The sequence below is a fragment of the Typopeltis vanoorti genome, chromosome 5 (assembly GCF_054136105.1).
Source record: "Typopeltis vanoorti isolate ZY-2024b chromosome 5, IOZ_Tvanoo_1.0, whole genome shotgun sequence".
Classification (NCBI taxonomy): domain Eukaryota; kingdom Metazoa; phylum Arthropoda; class Arachnida; order Uropygi; family Thelyphonidae; genus Typopeltis; species Typopeltis vanoorti.
The window spans coordinates 133,645,668-133,660,496 of record NC_143553.1 but is presented as its reverse complement, the minus strand read 5'-3'; positions in this window follow the sequence as shown (position 1 = coordinate 133,660,496).

The window sequence follows — 14,829 nt, the reverse complement described above, 5'->3', positions numbered from 1 at the left end:
TGGCCTCCAAACTCCCCAGACCTTAACCCCATGGATTATTTTGTATGGGGCGCAGTTGAAAAAGACACCAATCGCACTTCCAGTAATACAAAAGCCCAGTTAATGGATAAAATTAAAACAGTTTTTGCGGCCCTTCCCAGGGAGACTGTAGCATCAGCTTGTTCGAGGTTCCGAAGCAGAATTGAAGCTGTGATCGATGCTAATGGTGGTTATTTTGAGTAAATCTTGTTGATAGTATTGTAATTAACTCTGCCTGTAATGTTTTTTTGTCAATTCATTAAATTTAATAGATACAAAGAAGATTTTCTTTTTCCTTACGAAACTGTCAAATTTATCCCGAACACCCTGTATATATATTTTTATTTATTTATTTTTATATATATATATATATATATATATATATATATAAATCATTATAAACTAAACTAACCGATAAAGGTTAGGTTAGTAGCCTAACCTAACCTCTATCGGTTAGTTTAGGTTAGGTTAGTTTAATTTAGGTTAGGTTAGTTTATAATGAAAAATGTAAGGAAAGTACTTCTTTTACACTCAGTGAAATCAGAAATCATTATTAACTAACCTAACCTACTTATATATAAAACCAATAAACATTACTTAAATATAAAGAGCGAGTTTCCCCGTATTGTACTACGTACTAGGACTACTTGCATTAGCTCACGCTAGTAATCGCCGATATTTTTATAGTTTACTATATTCGGCATGAAACTCTCTGATTCCAATCTCTGAGTTTCTTATTCGGTTTTAAAACAATGTGGGAGTTAATATCCCCTTAATTTAAATAAAACCAATAAACATGTTTTATTACATTTACCGGACTTCTCTAGAAATTATTCACTTTAACGGGTAATTATTAATAATAACCGGCTTTATCACTTTATCACTTTATCACCGGTTATATATATATATATATATATATATATATATATATATATATATATATATATATATATATAACCGGGGTCATCCTCAGATAAACTTATTAGAAAGCTTCGAGGATGCAACCCGAGACATTGCATCTCAACCGAGATCAACAGAGAAAAAAAATTATTTATTATATTGAAGTGCTGTAGTTACAGCGCTTAAATACATTAAAAGCAAAATTTGTATATATACAGGGTGTTCGGGATAAATTTGACAATTTCGTAAGGAAAAAGAAAATCTTCTTTGTATCTATTAAATTTAATGAATTGACAAAAAAACATTACAGGCAGAGTTAATTACAATACTATCAACAAGATTTACTCAAAATAACCACCATTAGCATCGATCACAGCTTCAATTCTGCTTCGGAACCTCGAACAAGCTGATGCTACAGTCTCCCTGGGAAGGGCCGCAAAAACTGTTTTAATTTTATCCATTAACTGGGCTTTTGTATTACTGGAAGTGCGATTGGTGTCTTTTTCAACTGCGCCCCATACAAAATAATCCATGGGGTTAAGGTCTGGGGAGTTTGGAGGCCAAACATTTGGACTGGTGAAGTCGTAGAAATTTTCAGACAACCATTTTTGACTTTTCCCAGAGGTGTGGCAAGGGGCCGAATCCTGCTGCCATACATACAGCCTACCATTGGCTACCCTTGTTATCCAGGGCTTGACTACAGTTAGCAACTCCACGAACAAAGCCCGAATTCCAATGCCAGGGTTCTTCAACACCTGTTCCTGCAGATTTGCGAGGAATTCTGCTGTACGAACGCAATCAGATCGTCTGCTAGGGATCTTTCTTCTTGCTACATCCTCGTAGTCACCATTGCAAGTCTCTAGTTCATGCCTGATTGTTTTTACTGTATTCAGGGAGCATTGGGCAGCAGTCGTAATATCCTTATTTTGATGGCGGACACGAATCATCATGATACAAGTTATTCTCTTCCATGATTCAGGTGGGTTCCAGCTATCCATCCTTTCTGACATCTTGTATATGAATGAAGAAGTGTCCAAACTTTTAAATGAAGAGAAGTGTGTGTTAATACATGTAACTTACGGAAAAATATAATTAATTATAAATATGTCAAATTTATCCCGAACACCCTGTATATATATATATATATATATATATATATATATATATATATATATATATATACTGTTGAAAATATTATTATTATTTAATTAATTCTTTGATGTAAAGGTTTCTTAGAATAATAATAATATAATAATAAAATATATAGGAATTAAAGTGTAAAAAAATTATAAAATTATATTAAAAGAAAAAAATGTAAAATATAACTTATTGTTATATTATAAATGCTGTTAAAAATGTAATCTTATTCAATTGCAAACTATAAATTACCATCTATAGTAACTATTATTAACAAATTATATAAAAAAAATGAAAATTTGTATGAAATTCATTGTTAAAAAAAACCTAGAACAACATGTTTTGTAAATGCAGTCATAATTTTAATAATAAAAATCATTGAATTTAATAACAATACTATTATTATTATATGTATGTAATTTTTAGAATTTTAAATTTTGTAACTTAATTTTTTAATGTAATTATTATATGTATGCAAGACATAATAAAGTGTTTAAAATTATTATTATTATTATTATTATTATTTAAAATCTCTACAACCCCAATAGCCTTCCAGGTATGATATTTACAATGTGGAACATGGTGATGACTTATTTTTCATGCCACGCCCTGATGTTTCGCGCCTTGAATCTCAGGCCGGCGTGCAATTGTTTGTTGTGGTGTTATTACACGATGTTACATGAGTATAAGTAAAAAATTACTTCAAATCATAAATATATCATGTTTGGTATTGATTTGCGTAGAACTACAAATGCTGTCTTCTAATTAAGTAGGTAAGGCAAAATATTGAAGCTATCTCTCAGATAGCTTTTGAATGTGCAAAAAATTGATTTTATTATGATGAGAGAAATACATTGTACTATATTTTTTTTTATTATTTTTTTCAGTGGGTACATATAGTAGTACCCACTGATATTTTTTTTATTTTTATTTTTTTTATTTAACTTGTTAAAATAAACATTACACGATAGGCAACAATGACTATTTACATATTATAAGTATATATTTACAGAGAAAGAAAAACATTTTCCTTTCAGGTGTACAATAGAAATATAAATGAATATTCAAAATTAACAGTTCAGTTTCAGTCTGAGTTATCATTCAGATGAAGCACATTGTCGTCGTCAATCCAGAAGAGGGTACCAGTTGGATTCCACTCCTCTAGGAATTTCGCGACAGTTCTTGTTTCTTTGAAGTGCTCAAGTTCCAATAGAAGCCTGCTTTTTAGTTTCCGACGGAGGATGTGCATGAGGGTTTGTGCAGTTTCAGTGATGGATGGGTGCTGGTTACTTCTTGTCTGTTTTAGGTAAAAGCTGTAGATGACGGCCTTAGCGCAGATGAAGATGAAATTGCATGTTCTGTGTCTGTTTTCTTCTGTGTGGACTAAATTCCAGTAGTCTTCTTGGCTGTGTGTGTAGTTACAGGTGCTAGAGGTGGTATTCAGGGCATAGGTGATTATCACTTTGTTTGCAGGGCAGGTCAGATATGTGTGTTCCAAGGTGCCTGAAACGTCACAGAATGGACACAGATCCGTTTCTCTTAGCTTAAATTTGTAGAGCTTTGAAGGAGTTGGCAAGATGTTATGCCATAGTCTCCACTGTATTTCGGAATCTGGTTTGGCACATTTTGATTTATATGGAAGATCCCACTGAAAACTGTGTGGTATATGCAGCCTTGTAGATGAGAGTGTTAAGGCTGAATATAAGAATCGTGAGGATGGGGACACTGACATGAGGAAGTGGTATATTTTCTTGTAGTTGGAGGGATGAATTGGAAGTGAGGCTTCAGATTGTACAAGATGAAATATTGGCCCCGAGCAGTTTCTAGAAGGAATACGGATTTCCTGAGGTGTAGCGATATCTGGATAGGCTTTTATAATGGAGGCTTGCAACTGTTGATATTGCTTTTCAGTTTTTGGGTTATTCATTGGTAGGCTTGTGAATGCTTTCCACTTTAGGGTGTGGGTTAGGAGGTCTCCTATGACTCTTATTCCTGCCCAGTTCCATGTAGGGAAAAGAAAAGGCTGGCCAGTTGTGAGACTTGTGATGTTTTTGTTTGAAAATAGTGGTTCTGTAAGTACAGCTGACTCTGTTGATCCTGTGAGTGTGTGATGGAGTCCTGTGTTTTTCCATCGCTGTAGAGCATCTTTGTAAAAAGGAAGTAGTTTAGGAGGAGATGGTGCAGGACTGGCTATTCGGAGGATTGTGGAAAGTGTAAGTCCTCTGGTGGATGCTTTCGTGATGTAATCGAAGGTGGTTACATAAGTGTGATTGCATTGAAGTGTCTTTAGGAGGAGGATTATCCTGAAGGATCGAATCTTGTTTTCAAAGGAAATCAGGCCTTGACCTCCCTTGCTGAGTGGCTTGCAGAGTTGAGGGTATGTTGTCCAGTGAGTTTTGTTCCAGAGGAAACGTTTGATTTCCTTTTGAATGTGGTAGAGAAATTCTTCAGGAGGTGTGAGTACTTTGAGGGTATGCCATAAGACACTCGCAGCCATCTGGTTAACTATTAGTACTCTTCCTCTAAGTGAAGACATGGAACGAACGCTGTTCCATTTACCTAGCACCTGTTTAAAACGATTGTGCAGCTGTGTCCAGTTCAGTGTGTTATATATTTTGGTGTTGCCAAGGTGCACACCTAAGTATCTTTGTCCTTCGCTTGACCAGGTACATTCGATCGGAGAATCATTTCTAGACTTCCATCTGCCTGACCACAAGCCCGTGGTTTTGGCAGAATTTAATTTGGCCCCTGAGGCTTGTGCATATAGTCTGTGTGCTTCCTCGGTTACTGTCATTTCTTCTTCATTTCGTACTATTACAGTGACGTCATCGGCATATGCTGATAAGGTAATTTTTTGATGTGGTTCTATTATTCTGGTTCGTTTGGAGATGATGGTGTCGTGTATTCTTTTTAAGAAGGGTTCTATGGCCAGTGTGTATAATTGACCAGAGAGGGGACATCCTTGCTTGATCCCTCGAGAGTATGACAAAGTGCGAGTGAGCCTATTGTTGATTTTTAAACAGAAGTGTGCATCTCTGTAAAGCAATTGCACTGTTTCAATGATGAGAGGACCATAGCCAAATGCCTTTAGAACTTCATAAAGGTATTCGTGCTCTATCCTGTCCAAAGCCTTCTCCTGATCAAGGCTGACGAGTGCAAGGTCTTCATGTTGGCTGTTTGCGATGTGGATGAGGTCTCTTATTAAATGGAGGTTATCATGTATTGATCTTCCTGGGACAGAGTACGTTTGATGTTGGCCAATAACTTCAGGCAGTGTTGGCTTTATTCGGTTTGCCATAACTTTGGAAATTATTTTGCAATCGGTATTAATTAGGGAGATTGGACGCCAGTTTCGGATATCCGTGTGGTCTCCCTTCTTTGGTATCAATCGTGCTACTGAGGTCGTGACGGATTGTGGGAGGCCATTGATGTAGGCTTCTTGCAGTGTTTCGAGGAGAAGTGGTCCGAGTTGATTCCAGAAGACTTGGAAAAACTCTGACGTGAGACCATCAAGGCCAGGAGATTTGTTCTTTGGCAAGGATGTGCATGCGGTTTTCAGTTCATGTAGCGTGATTTTCTTTTCTAAGTGGTTCCGATCTGTTACAGAGATTTTTTTGTTTCTTTCAGTATTTCGTGAATGGCATGATGGGATGTTCCTGCAGTGCTGTATGCATTCTTGTAGTATTGTAGGATTTCAGAGGTGATTTTTCTTGGATCTTCTGTGATGCTGTCATCTTGAAGTCTGATAGCAGAGATGGAATTTGCTGCCTGGCATTTTTTTTTCCCACTGATAGAAGTACCCACTGATAGATAGATAGATAGATAGATAGAGAGAGAGAGAGAGAGAGAGAAAGAGAGAGAGAGATTTAATTCTGTAAAGAAAGTTAGCTTATCAAATCGTGTCTAACTGTTGTGCCATTTTCTTCTGGCTGAGCAAAAATATTGCGCCATCAGAGGCTGCATTTCATAAATCTTAAATGATAACAGGTAGCTCCAGTGCCAGCTCGAATATGTGGCGCCCCCTAGGCCAGTTTTATCAACGCATTGTAAGACAAGAAAGGCATCATAAAATTCTTTATTGTTAAAAGCAATTTATAGTTATTGCCAAAAAGTGCGTATAGAGCATTTTGGGGGTTACTGCTTGTACCACCAACACTTCGACTATTACTATTACTATTACTTCGACTAATAATATTACTTTTTTCACGATGTTGGCGCCCCCAAAGCCATTGTTCCCCTAGGCGGGTGCCTCTTGTGCCTAAGCCTAGAGCCGGTCCTGGGTAGCTGTGTTCGTTCTCTTTTTATTATTTCGGTTGGAAACGAGATCTAAAATTGTTTCAATTAATACTACTTAATTAAGTATGATAACACTCCGAAAAATAATCTTCTAAAAATGTCAACATACAAAAATAAGCGTAATTTCATATATTTGCTGGTTATACATTCCACTTCAGAAATAGAATCCAAGATTGTAAGAAACATTTTTCAGATTAAGCTACTCATTTTGCAAAAAATTACATAGGCAATGAATATTGGAAAATGCAGGACTCTTAAGAATCGTGTCGTCACCAGTAGATGGCGACACCATTCTTAGATGTTCTATGCTGATCAAACGACACTGCTTTAGGCTACTTCAGTCAAGATCTTGTATTCCGAAGTATACATATGATCCACTGTCCACAGCAATGCCCATGATTTTAAGGTGAAATGTTAACTGCAGCTGTAGTAATACTAATAATACGAATTAATGGTGGCAGTCACTTGTTTACATGTAGAATTTTCGGCTATGTTTCAGTCATTTTCAATACAATACAGGAAGAAAACCACCAGAGAGAGAGAGAGAGAGAGAGAGAGAGAGAGGGGGGGAAACAACAGTTAAACTGAAAGCCCCTGATAGTATATGCGCTATAGACTGCAGGAGAACAACTCCATCTGCATTAATAGATATTAACAAATAAATTAAAAAGATAAAATTGTGAATAAAATAGTTTTAAATTTAAACAATTAATTAATTACAATTTGTGAAATGCATGAATGGTGAGTATTAGTCAATATAACTTCCTCAAGCTGGGTGCAGCTCAGACCAAAAACGCACTCGCATGAAAATCTCAGAACAGTACTTGAAGCGTTTTACCAAGAATAAAACTGATTTTTGCGTCGATTTATTACTATGGATGAGACTTGGATTCACCAGAATCCAAACAGCAGTCAAAACAGTGGACAGAAACCAGTTGTTCAGCGCCAAAGAAGACCAGGTTAATGACATCTGTATTTTGGGATTCTAAAGGCATTTTGTTTATTAATTACCTTGAAAAGGTTAAAACAATAACCGGGGAATATTATTCCGATCTTTTAACCAGAACAGAGGAAAGAATTCGTGAGAAAATTCCCGGTTTGCAGAAGAAAAATATCATCTTTCATCAGGACAATGCACCTGCCCACAAAGATGTTTTGGATGAGACAATTAAGGGATCTGCACTATGAATTGTTGGAATATCCACCCCTATTCCCCAGGTTTGTCTCCCTCTGACTTCTATCTCTTCCCAAAACTAAAACTCTTCCTCGCTGGTCAGCGTTTTTCTTCGAATCGAAGGGGTATTTTGCAGATCTTACTGAGAGCCACTACAGGGACGGGATAATGGCGCTGAAGCATCAGTAGAATAAATGTATTAGTCTTAAGGGAGATTATGTTGAAAAATAAAAATCAGTTTGAAATTATAAATTCGTTTTTTCATTGTTAGGCCGAGAACCTTTCAGACCGCCCTCGTATTAAGCGTATAAAATGACGTGTATCTACTATAAAACTATTAGTAATCTAATTAAACAATAAAGCCACCGTAGCTCAGTCGGCATACACGCAACCCTTCGGTCGGAAAGACCTGGGTTCGATTCCCGTGCAAGACGTGAAGAACCTTTATCTGGTCTCTTTCGACTAAAGATGAGTTAACCAATCTCATATGAAGATAGGGAATTTTTCACCTGGATACTAGAGTGTTTCGTCCCCAGAAGAAGCAAACTTCACCAGTAAACACACGCATCTTCAGTCATAAAAATTGTCCTCTCCCCTCTTCCAACGCCAGACTCTGCCACAAGCCGGTTGGAGTTTTCCACAGTCGTATAATCATAGCGGACCCTGCACCAAGCGGGATAAAAACGCTATAAAAGAGACAGTAATGTAATTATATGGTTACAAAATAAATAACGGAAAAAACTCACGTAGAAAGATTATTTATTAGTATAATTTTCACCTGTGTGTCACGGGCATCTTCAGTACATTAAACTCAAAATTAAACACTAACTGACAATTCCAAAAAGCGCCACCTAAGTAGCTGGTGTAAGATAACTAAAAAGGTCAATAACTTTCCTAAAAAAAAATAAAATAAATAAAATAAAATAAAAATTAATACAATAAAAAGTTAGGAAAGATTAGCTGATTTGTAAAGTACTATCTCCCATAAAGGGGATAGACGTAAGCCGTCGGATCTGTTTAAGTTAGGAGAATGAAGTAGAGTTTCACATGTTTCTTTATAAAGGCGTTCCATGAGAAACTGACTTTTGTGAAGAACTCTTGTCTTTCTCCAATGAACTCTGTGTCTAGTGAAGATGGCATGTTCAGAAAGTCCAGACTTTTCAGGTTTAAAGTATTCAATATCTTCCCGTTTGTCCGAAATAAGATAATCCACAAGAGCACGGAATCTGGTAGACACCTGGATGATTAAGATGTGGAAGCTTGTCCTTAGGAGAAGTGAGAAAGGTGGAGATTTTTCTAAACGGTCGAAAAGCAACAAAAATATTCAGTGGTTTTAAAACTTTTGCTATACGTTCACTGATGCCTTGTACATAAGGGATAGTAATGCGCGTTATTTCCTCTGTGTTTGAAGAGGAAGACATATTAAAACTACTCAAAGTTCTTTTAATGAAGCAATTCTTATAACCATTAGATAGAAAGGAAGAAGTTATATATTGTAGTTGTTTCTGTAAAAGATCGTCTGTAGAACAAAAGGAGTGGGCCCGATGAACCAGTGTTTTAATAGTTCCTGCCTTTTGACTGGGATGGTGATGAGATTCCGCATGGATATAATGGCCTGTATGAGTCTTCTTTCTATAAACTGAGAAATGTAGGTTACCATCTGGTTGGCGAAGAATTAGAAGATCTAAAAAGGACAACTGCTTATTTGATTCTACTTCTAGAGTAAACTTGATCCTAGGATGAAATGCTTTTAACTTAGTGAGAAATTGTTGAAGTTCATCAGAAGAGCCATTCTAATTCTTCGCCAACCAGATATTAACCTACATTTCTCAATTTATAGAAAGAAGACTCATACTCATAAGAAGACTCATATATCCATGCGGAATCTCATCACAATCCCAGTCAAAAGGCAGGAACTATTAAAACACTGGTTCATCGGGCCCACTCCTTTTGTTCTACAGACGATCTTTTACAGAAAGAACTACAATATATAACTTCTTCCTTTCTATCTAATGGTTATAAGAATTGCTTCATTAAAAGAACTTTGGGTAGTTTACAGAAGAAATAACGCGCATTACTATCCCTTATGTACAAGGCATCAATGAACGTATAGCAAAAGTTTTAAAACCACTGAATATTTTTGTTGCTTTTCGACCGTTTAGAAAAATCTCCACCTTTCTCACTTCTCCTAAGGACAAGCTTCCACATCTTAATCATCCAAGTGTCTACCAGATTCCGTGCTCTTGTGGATTATCTTATTTCGGACAAACGGGAAGATATTGAATACTTTAAACCTGAAAAGCCTGGACTTTCTGAACATGCCGTCTTCACTAGACACAGAGTTCATTGGAGAAAGACAAGAGTTCTTCACAAAAGTCAGTTTCTCATGGAACGCCTTTATAAAGAAACATGTGAAACTCTACTTCATTCTCCTAACTTAAACAGATCCGACGGCTTACGTCTATCCCCTTTATGGGAGTAGTACTTTACAAATCAGCTAATCTTTCCTAACTTTTTATTGTATTAATTTTTATTTTATTTTATTTTTTTTATTTTTATTTATTTTTTTTTAGGAAAGTTATTGACCTTTTTAGTTATCTTACACCAGCTACTTAGGTGGCGCTTTTTGGAATTGTCAGTTAGAGTGTTTAATTTTGAGCTTAATGTACTGAAGATGCCTGTGACACACAGGCGAAAATTATACTATTAAATAATCTTTCTACGTGAGTTTTTTCCGTTATTTATTTTGTATCGATATGTCTACTCACGGTTTACCTCTTTTAAAACTTATGTAATTATATGCTTTACCGGCAACTAAAACATCTTCATAAAAGCCAAACATTGGCTTTGAAAGATGTGAACAAAATGATAAATATACTGCTAAAATTATTGTGCTTACTATACTCGTATGTATGTTCGGACACTAACAATTTACAATTAATTCCAAAGATGGACATATCTGATATTAGAGTTCGCCTGATGGTATCGATTGTAAATTGTTAAAGTGTCTGGACAATTATTGGTAGAATATATATAATTTTCATACAAGTACATATATATCCATATATATACTTGTATGAAATCAAGTTATGTATATATGTTATGTATAAGTTATGTTATGTATATATGTTATGTATAAGTTATGTTATGTATATATTCTATATACATAACATATATATACATATAGTATATTTACTATTATATATTTTTATATTATAAATATATTATATATATTTACTATTATTATTATGGATTACAATTGACCGCGCGGTTAGCCTAGTGGCTTTGCGCTTCGCAACCATATGCTTGGGGAGGGAGTGTCCCAGGTTCGATTCCCGTTGTAGACGTGAGGAATTTGAGGATCTTCCTCAGGCATAGCCAAGTTAGCCGGTCTTGGGCGCGGTCAGTAGGGTTTTTCCCGCCAGTTTATCTGGCGTTTTTTCATCCCGCAAACAGGCAAACCATCCCAGGAACATACACCTCTACAGTCAAAAATATATCCCCTCCCCCAGGGGCAGACCAGGCAGCGGGTCGGTTGGGAGTAGTACTAACAAGAAGTCGCATCTAAAGTAACACGCGGACCCTGCATGGGAAGCGGGAATAACGCGTAGTAGTTTATGGTTATGGATTACAATTATATATTACTCTTATATATTTTTATATTATAAATATTTTATATATATTTGCTATTATTATGTATTACTATTATATATTACTATATACATATACGTTACATGTATAATATAATTACGAGTATAGCAAGCACAATAATCTTAGCAGTATATTTATCATTTTGTTCACATCTTTCGAAGCCAATGTTTGGCTTCTCTCTGGACAATCGCCGCTCTAATTCGTCGGTGTTCGATGGGATTGAGGTCAGGACCCTGCGCAGGCCAGGGAAATCTTTTAACACCCATCTCTTCATACCATTCCATAACAGCTGCAGCTTTGTGGCATGGGACATTGTAGTCTAGAGAGAAACACGAGTCCGTTCCATAAAAATTACGCATTGTAGGTAGCACCAGATTATCCAGAATATCAAAGTACTGAGCTGCCTTCATGGAATCACGTACAACGACCAATGGTCCCACTCCAAACTAGCCGAATGCACCCTACACCATTACTCCTCCACCACCTAACTTTACTGTGGGTAGGTAACACGCGTTCACTAGGCTGCCTCCACACCCTGCCATCAGACAGGAAACAGATGAACCCTGATTCATCGCTGCAGAGTACCGTTTTCCATTGGTCAGTTGTCCAGTTCACATGCTTTCTGCACCAGGCCAGACGAACCGTCTTGTGTTGTTGTGATGTTCGACTTGTGTGCCGCTGCTCTTCCGTGGAAAACCAGTAAATGGAGTAAATGGAGTTATTTTCGTACAGTGCTCACCATGGTGTTACTGGCAGTCTGGAACTCATCACGGATGGTGTGTGCCGATTGTAGCCGGTTTTTACGTACCGCCCGTTTTAACACCTTCCTGTCTCTGTCAGTCATTTTCGGCGGCAGCCCTGGGTGTTTTCCTGCACTAGTGATGCCAGAACATCTCCATTTGTTGATCTCATTGTTAACTGTTGATTTTTGGATGCTCCGGTTGAGCGGCAATGGTACGTATGGACATGCCACAATGTTACAGACCACGATCACACCTCTCTCGAAGTCACTGAGTTCACGTCGTGTTGCTAAACCACCTGTATTCATCTGATACGATGAAATACTGCTTTCTACTATCTGCAAACTGGTTTTTATGTTAATAACAAACCTAGAATGTTCCATAACTTCAAATAACAGGTGTGTCCTGTCAATTATTGGTAGATAGTGTATATATACATATACGCCTCAATATTTACAGTTTTTTTTTTATTGGAAGAAATTTTTTTCTCTCTCCATCACTCTTGATATAGGAGGTTTCAGCAATGTCCGAAAACCTGATGTTAAAGTGTTTAAATTCACATATAATAAGTCTATCTTAATGGAATCCAAAGATTCCATAAAACCCTTACAGTCCTTGACGATAAGATAATGCATTATATCAAACACAATAAGCGTTTGTTATAATGCATACATTAATTATTACGATTTTCCAAGGTTGAAAATCATTTAGCATTCTCTATTTGCTTCGTTTAGATGAGAGATGAAATTCATCATCCAGTGCCAGTTATTGGAGGCTTGGAGTGGTTTGAAAAAGTTCCACGTTTGGTCGCCAAGAGCTAGGTTTTTGGATTATGTAAAAACATAAAATAAAATAATTAAAAAATAGCCCTTACCACCCACTGACGGAACTAATGTACTTTGTTACGACCTTTCGTGAGTGAAAGTCACATAAAAAAGAATTAGCTTTGCTCAACGGAGAAGTCCTAGGTTCTCAGTAACTCAGTTTTAACACTATATAATCTAAAATAAAATGTTAAGCAGCAGAATATTCTGTTGAAGGTATATTAATACTGAATAGCAGTGTTGCAACACTAAAGTGTAGTGTCTTCTCGTTAAGGGAAAACGAATCATATGCTGCATCCATTTATGACGTTACAAGAACAGAATTTTAAGACATTCAGCCAACCAAGCAGAAAGAGTGCAACGCTCCTTTTAAAAATATATACTACATACTTTAAGATATTTATTAAGAGTTATTCAAAGCCTCATAAAACTCATTATATGGCGTCACCTTTTAATCTTACAATAGTCGAGTGATGTCTGTGAGTTTATTCATTGTGTGATGCTTTATTACGAAATGGAGCGGCTATAAAATTCACAGCCAGTATCATTTAAAGTTAAATTAACATATTGTTTTATTTTAGATCCCACTGACAACGTGTCAGTAACCTAAAAAAAGCAGCATCTCTTTTATTATTATTACAAAGGCTTCATATTTGCATAATACAAAGATTTCAGAGACCGATTTCTATTTTGAAAGAAATGTGAGACGTGAAATTTGCATTTTGTCTTCAGTAGCACCTTCTTTGTCACGCAACACTCCCATCATCGTTGTACTGAAAGTCCAGGCAATGTCGTTTCACCCTTCATACATTCCCATTATTCTCGAGACTTATACCTCTGTTCACACTCCCTTCCTTTCGTTGTATTCTTCAAGTGACATTTCTGGGTATCGCAAGCTGTTCCAATATTTACTCTCTAGTATTTTCTCGTTAACGGAACAAAAGTCTCAGAATTTTATGGGAGTAATAACGCATTTTATGAGATATAATGTTCGAAAGATGGGTGGATTTGGGCATACTGGAAATTAAACTTTTCCTTTATGGCCACATTGAAAGAACTATCTCGGTATGAAGAGAGGATCGCTGTAATGCGTCACAACTAAGTGTCTGAAAATGTTTTTGATGAAAATGAAAATATTCCAACTTCTCTGATTAATCATCTACAAATTAAAAACAAAATCACGAAAGCATTCACTTGTCCCCAGTTGTTCGAATTCTAAAAATATTCACTTCAGTAGCCTCTTATGCGAAGCATTGACCTCTCGATCTGTCTAAGATTTCAGATGTTTTTGTGTAGTACTTTGCATACCAACCAGTCTGCCTATAGCCAGTCACACCCCAGGCGTCATTTCAAGTAAAAAGAAAGATTAATTAACTACTGTATACGAATACGAATCACCAATCTAAGTTCTCAAGTTCTTTAATTAAAATACCTTCTCAATACTGGGTGGGCACCCGCAAGAAGGTCGACCGAGCTGGTCATGCCGGCTGCAGAAAGGAGTTGTGCATTAATTTCTTCCCCTCATAACCTTACAAAAACAATTACAACTTCTCCCCAAGCGACCAACCCACTTTCTGTAATAATTGTGTACTCATTCATATAGAAATCTTTTTATTGCACGCCAAAGAGTTACCTGCCCCTGACACACCTTTTACAGATTAAATTATTCAGAACAACACTGTCTGAATTTACATGCTTGCGAGTTGTAGAAAGTGGCACTAAAGATACAACCATTTTTAGCGATATGTCGATTTAGCTCACTTAAGGCAGGAAAATATGTTAACAGCTTTCTCATCAGATTCCTGATATGTACCATCAAGAAGCGGTGTGCAAGGTACTGTAATAGTACTACATGAAAACTTTACATTATCACTAACTGTTTATCAATTATTTAATTGCAGGTTAGTCTTTTATCTGTAAGGATCCTGATATAAAACTGTTAGCTCTTATATTTAGATATTTTCTAAAGTACATCCAACTGCATCGAATCCATCGAGAGCTTTTTCTCCTTCTGAATTTTTTCCCTACCATACTGGCATCAAACACCTGTTTTGCTAATCTTTCCTATCCCATGCCCTTTTAAATGACT